Raw genomic sequence first — 13,107 nt, 5'->3', positions numbered from 1 at the left:
GAATGAGCCCCACAGGAGAACCTCCACCTTTTAGTGGAGGAAGACAAGCCAGACTGGGGCAGAAATGAGTGAATTCATTGCTACTTTATTTGGCCCTGCTTAAAAAAAAATTTCTCAGCTCTCAGTTGAAAGTTCCCTTGCCTTGTTATAGGACCTGGAGGAGAGGAGATATTTGAAGGTAGTTGTGGCCTCTGCAAATATATTTTAACCACCCTAACCATCAAATTTTTTGCATGCCCTCCAAGTTCCTGATTATTAACAACCTGTTTTATTTGGGGGAGGGAGTGTCATTTTGTATTTTGTTTGTAAGCAAAAGGTCACAAGTTATTTGCTATTAACGTAGATCCCTATATATTTCAATCCTTCATGGAGATGCCCTCTCTCTTCCTGCTTTGGTGAGGTATTTCAGAAAGCAACTTCTCAGAGATCTTCCCGTCTTTTATGTTCTGATGATTTACTGAAGAACTTACTGTTCCATGCTAACCTATCTCCTAGCATGTTCTTCATCACTCTTCTGTAATCTACTAAGTGCTGCTTGTGGTTTCTAATGTCTGACAGCTTGCAAGAAGGAAGCATACTTATGCACATATTTCCATTTAAAAGGTCACTGTTGTTGTTTTTTTTAAGCACTAGATATTGGCCTGATTGAAATTCCATTATGGGTATGATAGAATGGAGATTGATTTCAGGGAATGATCAATACCAATGTTAACTGTATTTGGCTTTTCAAAAAATCTTTCTTCTCTCATCACTCATCTCATGGCTTGTGGCCTCCTCTCAGGACCTGTATTCTTTTCCCAAGTTTGTCTAAATCGTGCCCCTCCTACTAGAACCTAGGCAATGATAGGCACTCACAGGAAAGACTGTTCTTTTGTTGGACAATTATAATTACCAGGAAACACTTTTCTGGAAGGGATCGGAAAACTGCTCTCCTGAAATTTCCGTGAGTCAGTTGTAGTACTGCCCTCCAGAGACACAGCCGATGGTTATGATTTGTGGATTCATATTTGCAAATTTGTCTACTCACTTAAAATTTATTTGTATCCCCAAAATCAGAATTCCCAACACTTCTGTGGCCGTTTGCAGACATGTGCAAAGTGGCAAAAAACTTTAGTAACCCAAAACACACATTCCTAACTGAGGGAAAACAAGACAGTGCTCTTCCTTCTTGTTTCAGCTATCATATGTAAACAAGTTCTTTTCACGGACACATTTTTTATATTTTGGGGGGGGGGGTTTGGAGATTTTACTGTAGAAAATGTCCCGCAAGCACAGTGCTAACTAGTGTTCCTAAGTGAAAGAAATCTGTGATTTTGCCTTACAGAAAAAACACCCGTGTTAAAGAAGTTTTGTTCAAGAATGAGCTATAGTGCTATTTGTTGGTATGTGTTCAATGTTAATGAACCAACAATATATAATAAATAAGATGTTGAATAATATACACATACCAAATAAGTTTATGTGTGAATTAGTTGACAAAAATGTTGTGACCAGAGGTTCATAGGAACATAATTCTCTATTTCCCCCAGAAGAAATGGTTCAGTATTCATTAATTCAGTGTTCTTGGAAACTCTACAAAACATTATGTGAATAATGAGAATCAACTGCCTTTACGTTGGCACACAGTTCACACAAACCCTGTTTGTTTTCTCTGATAACACGTGGGTTTTACTTTTTTAGAGATGGGATAGGAAGAACGAATAGACATTAGTGAGGAGGAATGGGAAATATTGTGGTTGGAAATAGCCTTTGAATTTTTCCAAGTTCCTATTAGAAATACAGAGGATTTCTCTCAGAGCATGAGAGCCAAAGAACATCTAGACAAAGAGCATTCCAATAATAATCATCCTACCAACCAAATGTGATGTACTTCGCATTTTATGAAGTTTTTTCCATGCTTTTATGAAGCATTATTCCATTTGCTTTGCACTTACAACTCATACTCTGAGATAAGGAGTGGTCTTACCCTTATTCCCAAATGAGAAATTGAGAGCCTTCAAGCAGAACAAATTGATCAGGCCTCACAGCTTATCAAAGGCACCACTGGGAATTGCCCCAGACCCTTTGATGCAGTTTGCTCTCACTATCACACCATGGTTTTCCAGGCAAGCTATGGTTCTTGTAACCCTTTCTGCTCCTCCCTTTTACTGGTGCATCACTCTTGACCCTCAGTTTTATAATCCATTAAGCTATTATTATTGTTTAAAAACCAAGTCCTCAAAGGAAAATGTGTGTCTTGATTTCACATACAGCAACTTAGATGTTTCTTATTCTTCAACCATCATCTATTGCAGGCAGACTCTATTCCCAACTCTAGCCAGAGGATTAGAAAACAAAAGGAAATTTAGTTTATTTTGGAAAACAGGCATCCCCAAGCCCCCGGGCCATGGGCTCATACTGGGCCATTCAGCAGGCGGTGAGCGGTGGGCAAGCACACAGAGCTTCACCTGTACTTACAGCCTCTCCCCATCTCTCACATCACCACCTGAGTTCTGCCTCCTGTCAGATCAGCAGTGGCATTAGATTCTCACAGGAGAATCTACACACTTCAGTCACCTCAAAACGACCCCACACCCCTGTCCAGGGAAAAACTGTCTTCCAAGAAACCGGTCCCTGGTGCCAAAAATGTTGGGGACCAATGCTGGGAAACAAACTTGGCATACATAAAACTGAGTAACATTGGTGCTATGTAATCATCACCACTTAAATCATTTCATAGTTGGGGCATACTGGTAGCATATTCTGGAAAGAATAGTTATTTGTTGACAAAGAAAATTAAGCTTGCAGTTTGGAGCACATATGCACATCCATATGTGTAGACAACACATTGCCACTTAGTGCTGAGCATATACCCCAAAAGGAAGGTTCAAGAGAATCAACAGAGAACTTTGGGAGAAGGAGTCCCAACATCGTTTTATTGCCAGTAACCACAGCCTATAAGTATTACTCAGACAGAGGTGTATGGGTTCACATTTAGATCTCTGCAGCCTTAGGACTGCTCTAACAGTGTACCCAGGTAATCCTAGGGAGCCAAGGTCCCCAAGTAGACTAAAGGCCATATTTACCAATGATTGCCTGTAGCCATCAAAGTTGCATTTAAAGTAATGCTATTTTTATTTGTTCTTTGGAAACAATCAAATTACTTGCTATGAATTAAGAGATGATAATAAGAAAATAGCTGTTAATGGCAAACAAGAAGAAAAAACAAAATAAAGAGAATGAGCTAGTGTTTGTCACACTGAGCCTGACAGCCTCTACTCATTAGCTGTTCCATTGGCTGCTCAGCCCCAAAATGAAGTGGCTCTAAAGAGATAAAGCCATACTGGATGCTGGGGTTTCAATAGCCCTGTACACACGTAACACTTCAGAGAAACACCTTGCAAATTCTGGAGAGCGCACTGGACATTTTGTGAAATTATCCCAGGATACTTTTTCTTTTTTTACTTACTTGAGAGAGAGGGATGGGGGAAGAAAAATATCTTTAAAAGACTACAAATCTGTCCTCAAGTCACATGCATAGTAGACCACATTGTCCACATTTTCCTTCTTTAAACTGAGGGATGGAGTGGATTCAGATAAACTGGGAAAGACAAGTGAAGCCCTTGACTATATCATTCTTCACTGGGGACTGCAGACTCAAGAAGCCACCAGCTCACCTACACCATTTGCATCTTGTCCTGCACTGAAAATGCCCGTCTGATGATGCGAGGACTCAGAGGAATGAGAGGAGAAAGGCTCAAAGCCTCCAGATCACCGCGGTGTAAGGCAATACAAGGCTCTAGGGAAGCTGAGAAGAAGAAGGCCCAGGTATCCAGCATTTTTACTATGCCTTAATAATTGAGAAATAGTAAAATATGTACTCTATTCAGAATCAAATGCTGGTTTAAAAAGCAGCCAAACAGGAAAGCCATACCCCCTATGCGCCTGGTCTGACCTGGGCAGATGAGGAGGGAGGCAGCTCACCCTTCTGAACAAAATATATTTGCTAACGCTGTTGCTGGAATTACTACTACTATGTTCATCGTCACACTGCGACAATGTATTGATTTATTCACCTGATCAAAACCATTTCTGATGTCCCAAAGTTGTTAGGAAATAATTAGGGGGGAAATGCTACGTTGCATTTGTAGGGCTTTCATACGTGTAACCAAGGGACTTTAGGTTTGTATTTTATGTACAGATCAGACTGGGATTCCGGGTCTGCCCTCATGAAGGGAAAAGAAGAGGAGGGAAGGGTGAGCGGCAGGTCACTCATTTTTGCCTTTCTGACAGAATGTGACATTTATCCTTACCACTCTATCAGATGCCTGAAATTCTCATGTCTTTACAAAATATTTTTCTATTTAGTTGAATCAGGCAGCACAACTACAATATGTCTTCTCTCTGTGACTGCCTTTCACAGCCTTTGCCTTCACGAGACTTAGATGAGGTTTGGGTGATTCATGGCGCTTAAACTTCTCCAGAGCACTTTTTCAATTGGAAAATTCTCCTAAACTGAATGCATCATCAGCGCAGTTGTCCATGCATAAAAGAACTAGAAGCAAAACAATGAGCACCATTTTTTAAAACCTACGCTTAAGCCAAGAAAAACAGTTATATCACAAAATGTTAAAAGACCTTATTTTTCAGTTTCCAGGAATCTTTCATGGAGAACATGGCCTATCTTTGTCTAAGAGCCCCTTTTTCTAAGCTTTCTAAATTGCAAACAAAAGAAATACTTTATATTCAGTTTAGCTTGTTTTCAAGTTATTAACATGATATATAACAACCTAAGTAATGCCACCTGCTATATTTATGGAGAACTGATCACCCTTCAACCACATTAATCCTTTTCTTCATTCTTGAGAAAAATGCTTAGAAATTTTTTGTATGTTGGGTGGTTTTCTCATTATTATTTCATTTTTTATTTATTAAATAAGAAGGTAGTTCTTTAAAATGTTTCAATGTAGATGAATCCAAAATCATATCAGAACTTCAAATTAAAATAATTGCGTCTATTTTTGATCCATAGGTAAGCTTCAAATAGGAGAAATAGGGCCCTAATAGGACTCAAAAGAGGCAGCCTTTAGTGCCTTTCAATGCTGACTCAGTTTCCCCAACTGTAAAATGGCCATCAAAAAAGTGTCCCATCCCTTGCCTTGGCTGGTGTGGCTCAGCAGACTGAGCACTGGCCTGTGAACCAAAGGGCTGACGGTTCAATTCCCAGTCAGGGCACATGTCTGGGTTGCAGGCCAGGTCCCCAGTAGCAGGGCGCACAAAAGAAACACCACCCATTGATGTTTCTCTCCCTCTCTTCGTCCCTCCCTTCCCCTCTATCTAAAAATAAATAAATAAAATATTTTTTTAAGTTCCCATCCCAACATCAGAGCTATTTGTTCTTTCATTTATCAAGTATTTATTGATAACAAGTAAAAATGGGGAAAAGCAGTGTAGGGCACTTGTTAAGAGACAGACTGTGTGGGTTTGAATCCCAACCCCCCCACTAAGTCATTATGAGCATGGGTCTACTTCTCCATCTATAAAATGCTGCTCACCTTCTTTGTAGTCCCCAAGTGTTCCAGCTTTCAGGAGGCTCTCCAGATTATGGCCTACTTTGGGCTGGCCCTAGTTTCAGTAGAGGGTATTCATATTCCGGTACAGGGCCTGCTTTATGTGTACTCAGAACCGGCTACCACTGACATGCTATAAATTAAAGGGCAAACCATCACTACCTATCAAAGTAAAGTGCTTGGAAATTCACTTTCTATTTTTGTGAAATTTATTCCTTTGGGTTATTTGTTTCTAAACCATCATCTTTAAAATATCTCAAAAGATAAGCTAGGTTGGGTCATTTACACGTAGAATAAACAAATGAACCACACAGTGGCATCTTTAGAAATATATGTCCCAGAGCTACCTGAGAATATCAGTATCCAAAGTACTTAGGAGGAGAAGTTGGGGCTGGGAAAGGGGAAAATATTAAAAAGTAGTAAATGGAAATATGAAGGGAAAATGGAAAATTATGAAGAAAAATTCTAAATCAGTTTTCTTTATGTAAATTACCATCATCTATAGATCTATTTCTGATACAAAATGTGTTTAGCTAGAGCATGGTCTAATTTTTCTGCTTTAATTAGATTTATCAATATAAAATTAGCTAACTATATATGTTTCTCCAGATTATTTTCAGTTTGATTACTATTTAGGACACGTTTATTTTAGTAGGTAGGTACTTGCTTTATCTTTCAATATTGCTCATAGCTTGTGGCTCCAGATAAAGTAACATCCAACTTCCAGCAAAATCTACCCACCATTTTATTTTACTGGGACTATTTGATTTGAACAGATGGTGGAGGATACTTTCATTATAGAAGATATTTTTATCTTTCCTCCTTTGTTAGTAGACATAGCTGAAGACTATTTCCAAGAGAATTAGAGTTATAATATAATCTAATACTTTACACTTTTAGAATGTTGGGGAAAGAAGTAACACTTGATTACTATACGGTGTCATAGTCAAGACAGCCAGACATCCAAAAACAACCAGTTCATGAATTACCCATGAAAACTTCTTAATTGGGAATGAAGCTATAGATAAAGCAGCTATGGAAACTCAGCTAATCCTTCAACCTATTTGTGCTCAGGTTCCTACTGTGAAATAAGAATAATAATACTTAGGTACTACTAGAGTTGTACTATATGTGATAATATATGTAAATAAGGTCCCATGAAAATGTAATTTGTTATCGAATTATTATTCAGTCATTAAACACATATTGAGTGTCTGCTATCTGTCAGGCACACTGGGAGTTCAATGACAAATAGGACACAGTCCCTATTTTAATGAGCTTTCATTCTAATTAAGGAAAGAAACAAATGGCTTGTGCAATACAATGGATTAAGGACTCTTATGAAGGAATTGCACAGGGTTCTGTGGGGGTAGTTGTATACAGGGACAACTAACCCAGCCTTGAAGAGATGCGTGGTATGCAGTAAAATATCTCTGAGGACTGGAATAGAGGGAAGAAATGGGTATTACAGACCCAGGGGGTTGATCCAATGCGCTGAGATAAGAAAGAGCATGGGATCGCTGGAGGCCTGTGAGTATGCTAGAGAGAGCACCGAGTGGCGAGATGAAACCTGGCGGGGCCGTGTCGTGATGGTTCCCTATTCCCCTTTCACATGTGATCGCCTGAGAGAGTCTCCTGGTACGATTGTAAAGAAAAAGTCAGAAGGATAACAGAGGGAGAGGCAAGACTTATATCAGAAAAATATTAACAAGATAGACAAGATAGGACTTGCTCGTACAACAACTACTTATTAAACTTTTTAAGTTAAAACAATGAAATGGCTCTTCATTCACAAATTGCATGAATGAGAGAAAGAGAAGGTAATTTTTTTCAGGGATGTTCGTAAGAAAGTAATTTATTTTCTTGATAGCCTTGGCAATTAAACTCTTAAATTACAGTTTGTAAATTTGTGTTTCCAAAGTACCAATATCAGAGTCCGTATTCTTCCTCACATGCAACCTTGCGTCATCTCTAACACCATCTTTTCCTCCTATAGCTAGTAACATCTCTAAAGCGTTTAATATTCATAATAACTCAAATCTATAATAACTCTTTGGAGACTGCCGTTCCAAATTAAATATAATTACATTCCCTACTCCTTTTTCATGTGTGAGCTTAAATGGTACTTCTTCCAGGAGCACTTATTTGAACTCCCTCCTAACCCATCTCAGAGAGAGACTTCCCCGTGTTCACTCTATCCTTCTCTATCATAACTCTCACCTCACTGTATAATAATTGTTTGCTGCTCATCTGTCTCACCCACCAGAACGTTGAACCCTGATGATTATAACCATGTATAGTAGGTTTGTTGATGCTACAACATCTGCCACGTAATGAGCACCCGATGGTCATTGGTTGAAGAACCGAATCAACAAATGAAGACACAGATAAGAACCGAAAGAGTATGCATAGTTGTTGGGCAATTGCTATTCCACAATTCATAAATACATATTGCATACCCAAAACAATGACATTTTTTGTTGTTTTTCTTTTGCCAAAATTAAATGGCATTATGAGAAATATATTTTGATAATTTAAAAGGCTGTTTCTTAATAGTAAACAGTAAGCAGTTTCAGTTTCTCGAAATGGTCACCTCTAGAGGCTGAAAACAAAGTGCTTTGGAAAACCACAGATTCAAATAGGATGTAGTACCCCTGTGCAGGCAAGAGTACCCAAAGACACCAGGTAGAGGGCAGAGAGAACTCACCAAGTAAGCTCATATTTTTCCCTTATAAATTATATCACCATTAAAACATTTTGTTTGCTTGCTTGCTTTTTAATTTTTAATTTTTTAATGTTTTATTTTTTATGCTTTTACAGGTATCCCATTTTTTCCCCTTTACCCCTTCCGCCCAGCCCGCTGCCTCACTTCCATAGCCAATCCCCACACCGTTGTGCAGGCCCATGGTCCTTCATGTATGTTCTTTGACTACTCCCTTCACCTTCTTTCAATCAGTCTGCACTTCCTCCCTCCTCTTTTACAGCTGTCAGTCTCTGATTATGTGATTCCATGCCTCTGGTTCTATTTTGCTTATTAGTTTATTTTGTTCATTAGCTTCCTCTTATAAGTGAGATCATATGATTTGAAGGTGAGAAAATATGATTTGTCTTTCACTGACTGACTTATTTTACTTAGCATAATATTCTCCAGTTCCATCCTTTCTGTCACAAAAGACAGGAATTCCTTCTTTTTTCTGCTGTGTAGTATTCCATTGTATAAATGTACCACAGTTGTTGTTTTTTTACCCACTCATCTACTGATGGGCACTTAGGCTGTTTCCAAATCTTGGCTATTGTGAATAGCGCTGCTATGAACATAGGGGTGCATAAATTCTTTTGAGTTGGTGTTTTGGGACTCTTGTTTTCTTAAGACTACTTCTGGCCTCTGTCATTAACAAAGTTTTTATGTGTTACATCTATTATAAAGATGATATGGTGATTACATAGTCATCAATCTAAATGTTCTCTAGTTGGAAATAATAGGTATAAACTGGTGAGTAGCTAAAATAAGGCAAGGGCTGTAAGACAGAAGAGTGGATGAGTGTTTACGGGCCCTGGGAGGAGAGTGGTTGTGAAGGACAGAAAATAGAGGACTGGCTAGCTAGGAATTAGGAAGTATATTTAGGATTAGGGAGGATCACTTATTTATTATCCTCACCTGAGGACCTTCTTTTCATTTCTTTTAGGGAGAGATGAAGAGATAGAGAAAGAAACATCGACTGGCTGCCTTCTCATATGTACCCCACCTAGGGATCAAACCTGCAACCTGCATATGTGCCCTGACTGGGAATCAAACCCGCAACCTTTTGGTGTATGAAAGGACACTCCAACCAACTGAGCCACACTGGCCAGGGCAGGATTAGGGAGGATAATTTAAATTACTTTATACTTGAGCATATTTGGGAGCTGCAAGAAAATTGTCTATGAAAAGGGAGCAATTGGAAATACATAGCTGAAGAATGGTCCAGGAAGCTCCAGAGAAGAACAGGAGAGAGAACCCAGAAAGCCATCTAGCCTAGCAAAGTCAATGGAATCAGAGACTACTGCCTGATGAAACACCCTGGCAATACTTAGAGCACAGTCCTCAAGGTTAAAGCTTCTCACCCAAAGTCCCCAGAGCCCTGGAGTCATTTCTACATGAGGTTCAGGAATCTAGAGGTGATCCAAGATAAGACAATGGAATAAATACTTTCTTTCATTTGTTAAAGTGCACAGATGCTATCATAAACACCTAAACACAAATTTACTTAAAAGTATAATGAATTAATTCTAAAAATGTCACATGGCTATTCCTTTTTTTAACATTAAAAGGAGGCCTTATTACTTGAAAAGACTGGAAGTTTAGGTCTAGATAATGTGAAATTGTTGATGGTTCCTGAGGTAGGCAATGATGTGATGACTGCAGAGTTTTTTGGAAGATTAATCTGTCAGTAGTGGATCAGATCAATTGAAATGGGGAGAGTGCAGAGGCAGGAAAGAGTCCTACAAGCCCATCCTAAGAGCCCTGAACAATTTTTCTCAAGCATCTCAAAGGCCACACATTGCTGAGGCATACTGTCTTTTCCTGACATTTCCTCTGTGCTTCTGAAAGGAAACAACACTCCTGAGTATCCAGTATCACTTAAAACAACAAACTGGGTTCTTTTCTTTAAAGCTCTCATTTTTTTTTTTTTTTTTTTTTTTTTTTTTGTGACGATACACTAGGCTACAGCATCAGAAGAAAGGGATCTGTAGCTCAACATAGTCACAGCCATGCTTTGCTTTTCTAAAGTGTGTGTCAGTGTAACTTCCCAGAACTCTGCTGGGAGAGCAGCCACTGTGGCCCCCTAGTGGGGCTACAGCAGTTCCAAGTTGAAATCAGATTAGCTGAGAAGTGCAAACAAAATAATAAACCATCTACAGGTGAGTGTAGCAATGTGTTGCGATGCAATGAAATATTTTCTATTAAAATCCCATCATGCAAAACACATACAAACAACAACAAAACAAGCTCAGACAATGAGGCTGAATACAGAGAAACAGAACATGGAGACAGTAGAAAATTTAAAAAATACACAGTAAAGATTAGAAAAACAACATCCCGGTGGTTATCTGGTCTAAATACATAAGACAAAACTGCTGTCATCATGAGGGAATGGGAGTCCGTTCCCAAGGGGCTGACCGCACAGCCTGTGAGGCTGAAGTCCACAGCGGCTCTGCGTCCTCCGCGTCAGCTCCGGGATTGTCTCCTGTCGGGTCATCCCCGCCCTGCCAGCTGCTTTGCTTGCTCCGTTTGGGAACTTGCAAGGAGAACAGTGGTTTTGTTTTGTTAGCCCCAGATTCATTCCTTTTACAACATCATCATCCTCTGTAACTTCACTATCTTTTCAACCATGATGGTGAAAACAAACTGGAAATTTCAATACTTAGGCTGTTCTATTTTGGGCACTAAAGCGTTCCTGTTGGTCCCAAATGCAAAGAACAAGATAGTTGTGGTAACTCACTGCTAGTCACTAAACTTTAATCTGAAGAGCATTAACTCTGTGAAACCCAGAACTACAAGTAAGCAAGTCGTACATCGGACCCTGGGCTAGTAGGGAAAGGCCATTAAAATCCTCATCCGTCTCCCCACCCCCTACACTTCTGCTCTCCCTTGCTAACTGGAAACTTGGTGGTGGTGTTCAGGATCCTGCTCTGTCCAGAGAGAGATAGAAATCTATCCTGCTGGAATGTTCCACTCTTCATTCTTTTTTTTTTTTTAATTTGTTTAATTGTTTAATTACAGTCTTCCTACTTTTCCTCCGTTGCTCTCCGCTGCCCCACCCAACCCCCCAACCCCCTCCCACAGTCAATTTTCACCCTGCTGTCCATGTCCATGGGTCACTTATATCTTTTCCTTGATGAGACCCTTCCCAATCTTTCGCCTCTCATCTCCCTCCCTTCTGATCGCTGGCCGTATTTCTTGTTTCCATGCCTCTCGTTCTATGTTGCTCATTTGTTTGTTTTGTTCATTAGGTTCCACTTGTAGGTGAGATCATATGGTATTTGTCTTTCACCCCCTGGCTTATTTCACTTAGCATAATACTTTCCATTCTTCATTCTTAATTCACACCAACAAATAATTTCCACAGTCTGGAAAGTCTTCCTTATCTCTAACCTAAATCAAGGGAGGTTTTGTTCAATTTCCTCTAATTCTATCCTCAGGGAAGATGTATTAAAGCTGGCCATTGTCTTTTGTGTAAAAAACCCTCAGTGTCAAGAAAAATTAAATTAGCTCCTGGTTTTAGATAAACATCAAATATTACAGCTGGAAGTGACATAAAAAATCACGTCAAGCAACTACTCTCTCCTTTTTACCCCACCCTCTCAATACCCACAACTTAAAATATGAAGGTACTGAAGCCCAAAGAGGTCTGGTGACTTGCCCAAGGACACACAGTGAGCTAATCAAGTGTTAGCAATGCACCACAATTCCCGCCCCCCCCCCCCCCCGCGCCCCGCCGATTCCTTTAAAATTCCACCATGGATTTTTCCACAACAAATAAATTCTGAAGTTCTCCTGTGATCATCTCTAGCCAAGTGATCACACACCTTCATGCACAAAGAGGCTAAACATGTCAGTGAACAAGGTATGGTGGTAACTATGGCAAATTGAATCATCCAGCGGCTTCTGGCAGGTGAGCAGCTCTGAACCCATCGGTGCCTCAAAAGTCTGCATTGGTTGTCATTAAAAATAAAGGAGATATTCAAAGTGCTTTTAAAAATTAACAGAACATTTTTTCTAAAGCATGACAATACTTTCTGTGTACTTAAGCTTCTGCATTAAATGCTTCAAATCTTCTTAATGTAAAAACTTATCTGAATGTTGTTTCTTTTAACCTATAAGACTCTGAAAAACAGAACATGTATTTTTAGAAGTGTACCATAGGCGAACATGCCCTGACTACACTTTGTTGGTCTGAATTTGACAGTGTTAAGTAAAAAAAAAAACAAATTATCCAGTGCCAATATTCTCTGGTTATGTTTGTTAGTAAACTATTTTTACTTTTTTTTAAACTACCTAACTACCTGCCTGGCCCACCATTTCTGGCTTTTCTGCCATGTTTCAGACAGCCTGGCTTTTGCTTTCCTGTTATTTTTTTAATAAGGCTTTTTTTTTTATTTCCTCTATATATTAACACTATTCTTCACTGTCCACATTTCCAATCTTTTCTCCAAAATAATAAAGTCTCTGTGGATTCTGATCCCACTCCCACAAGGATAGAACCTTGATGAGTCAATTCCACAAAGCTTTGGAAAACATCTCTCAGTACTTGAAATAGTGTAATTAAGTCTCTTTCTGTCACACAGAATATAAATTCCCTTATACTGAATCAAGAAAGAGAAGCTTATTTAAAGAATGTAAAGAAATCTCCCATTTTCTAAGGGCACAAGTAAACTAGAATATTATTTCTAATAGATTAATAGTATGCTTTATCTGTACTTATCCTTCTGCATTTAATGTCTCAATCTTCCACACATGATAGTTCATCTAAGTGCTGTTTTCTCTAATTTATAAACTTCTGGAGAACAGAGATGA

The sequence above is a fragment of the Pteronotus mesoamericanus genome, unplaced genomic scaffold (genome assembly GCF_021234165.1).
Source record: "Pteronotus mesoamericanus isolate MK-2021 breed Mesoamerican mustached bat unplaced genomic scaffold, CSHL_Meso_final contig_74, whole genome shotgun sequence".
NCBI classification, from domain to species: Eukaryota; Metazoa; Chordata; class Mammalia; order Chiroptera; family Mormoopidae; genus Pteronotus; species Pteronotus mesoamericanus.
The sequence above is the reverse complement of the archived record's forward strand: the minus strand, read 5'-3'. Positions refer to the sequence as shown.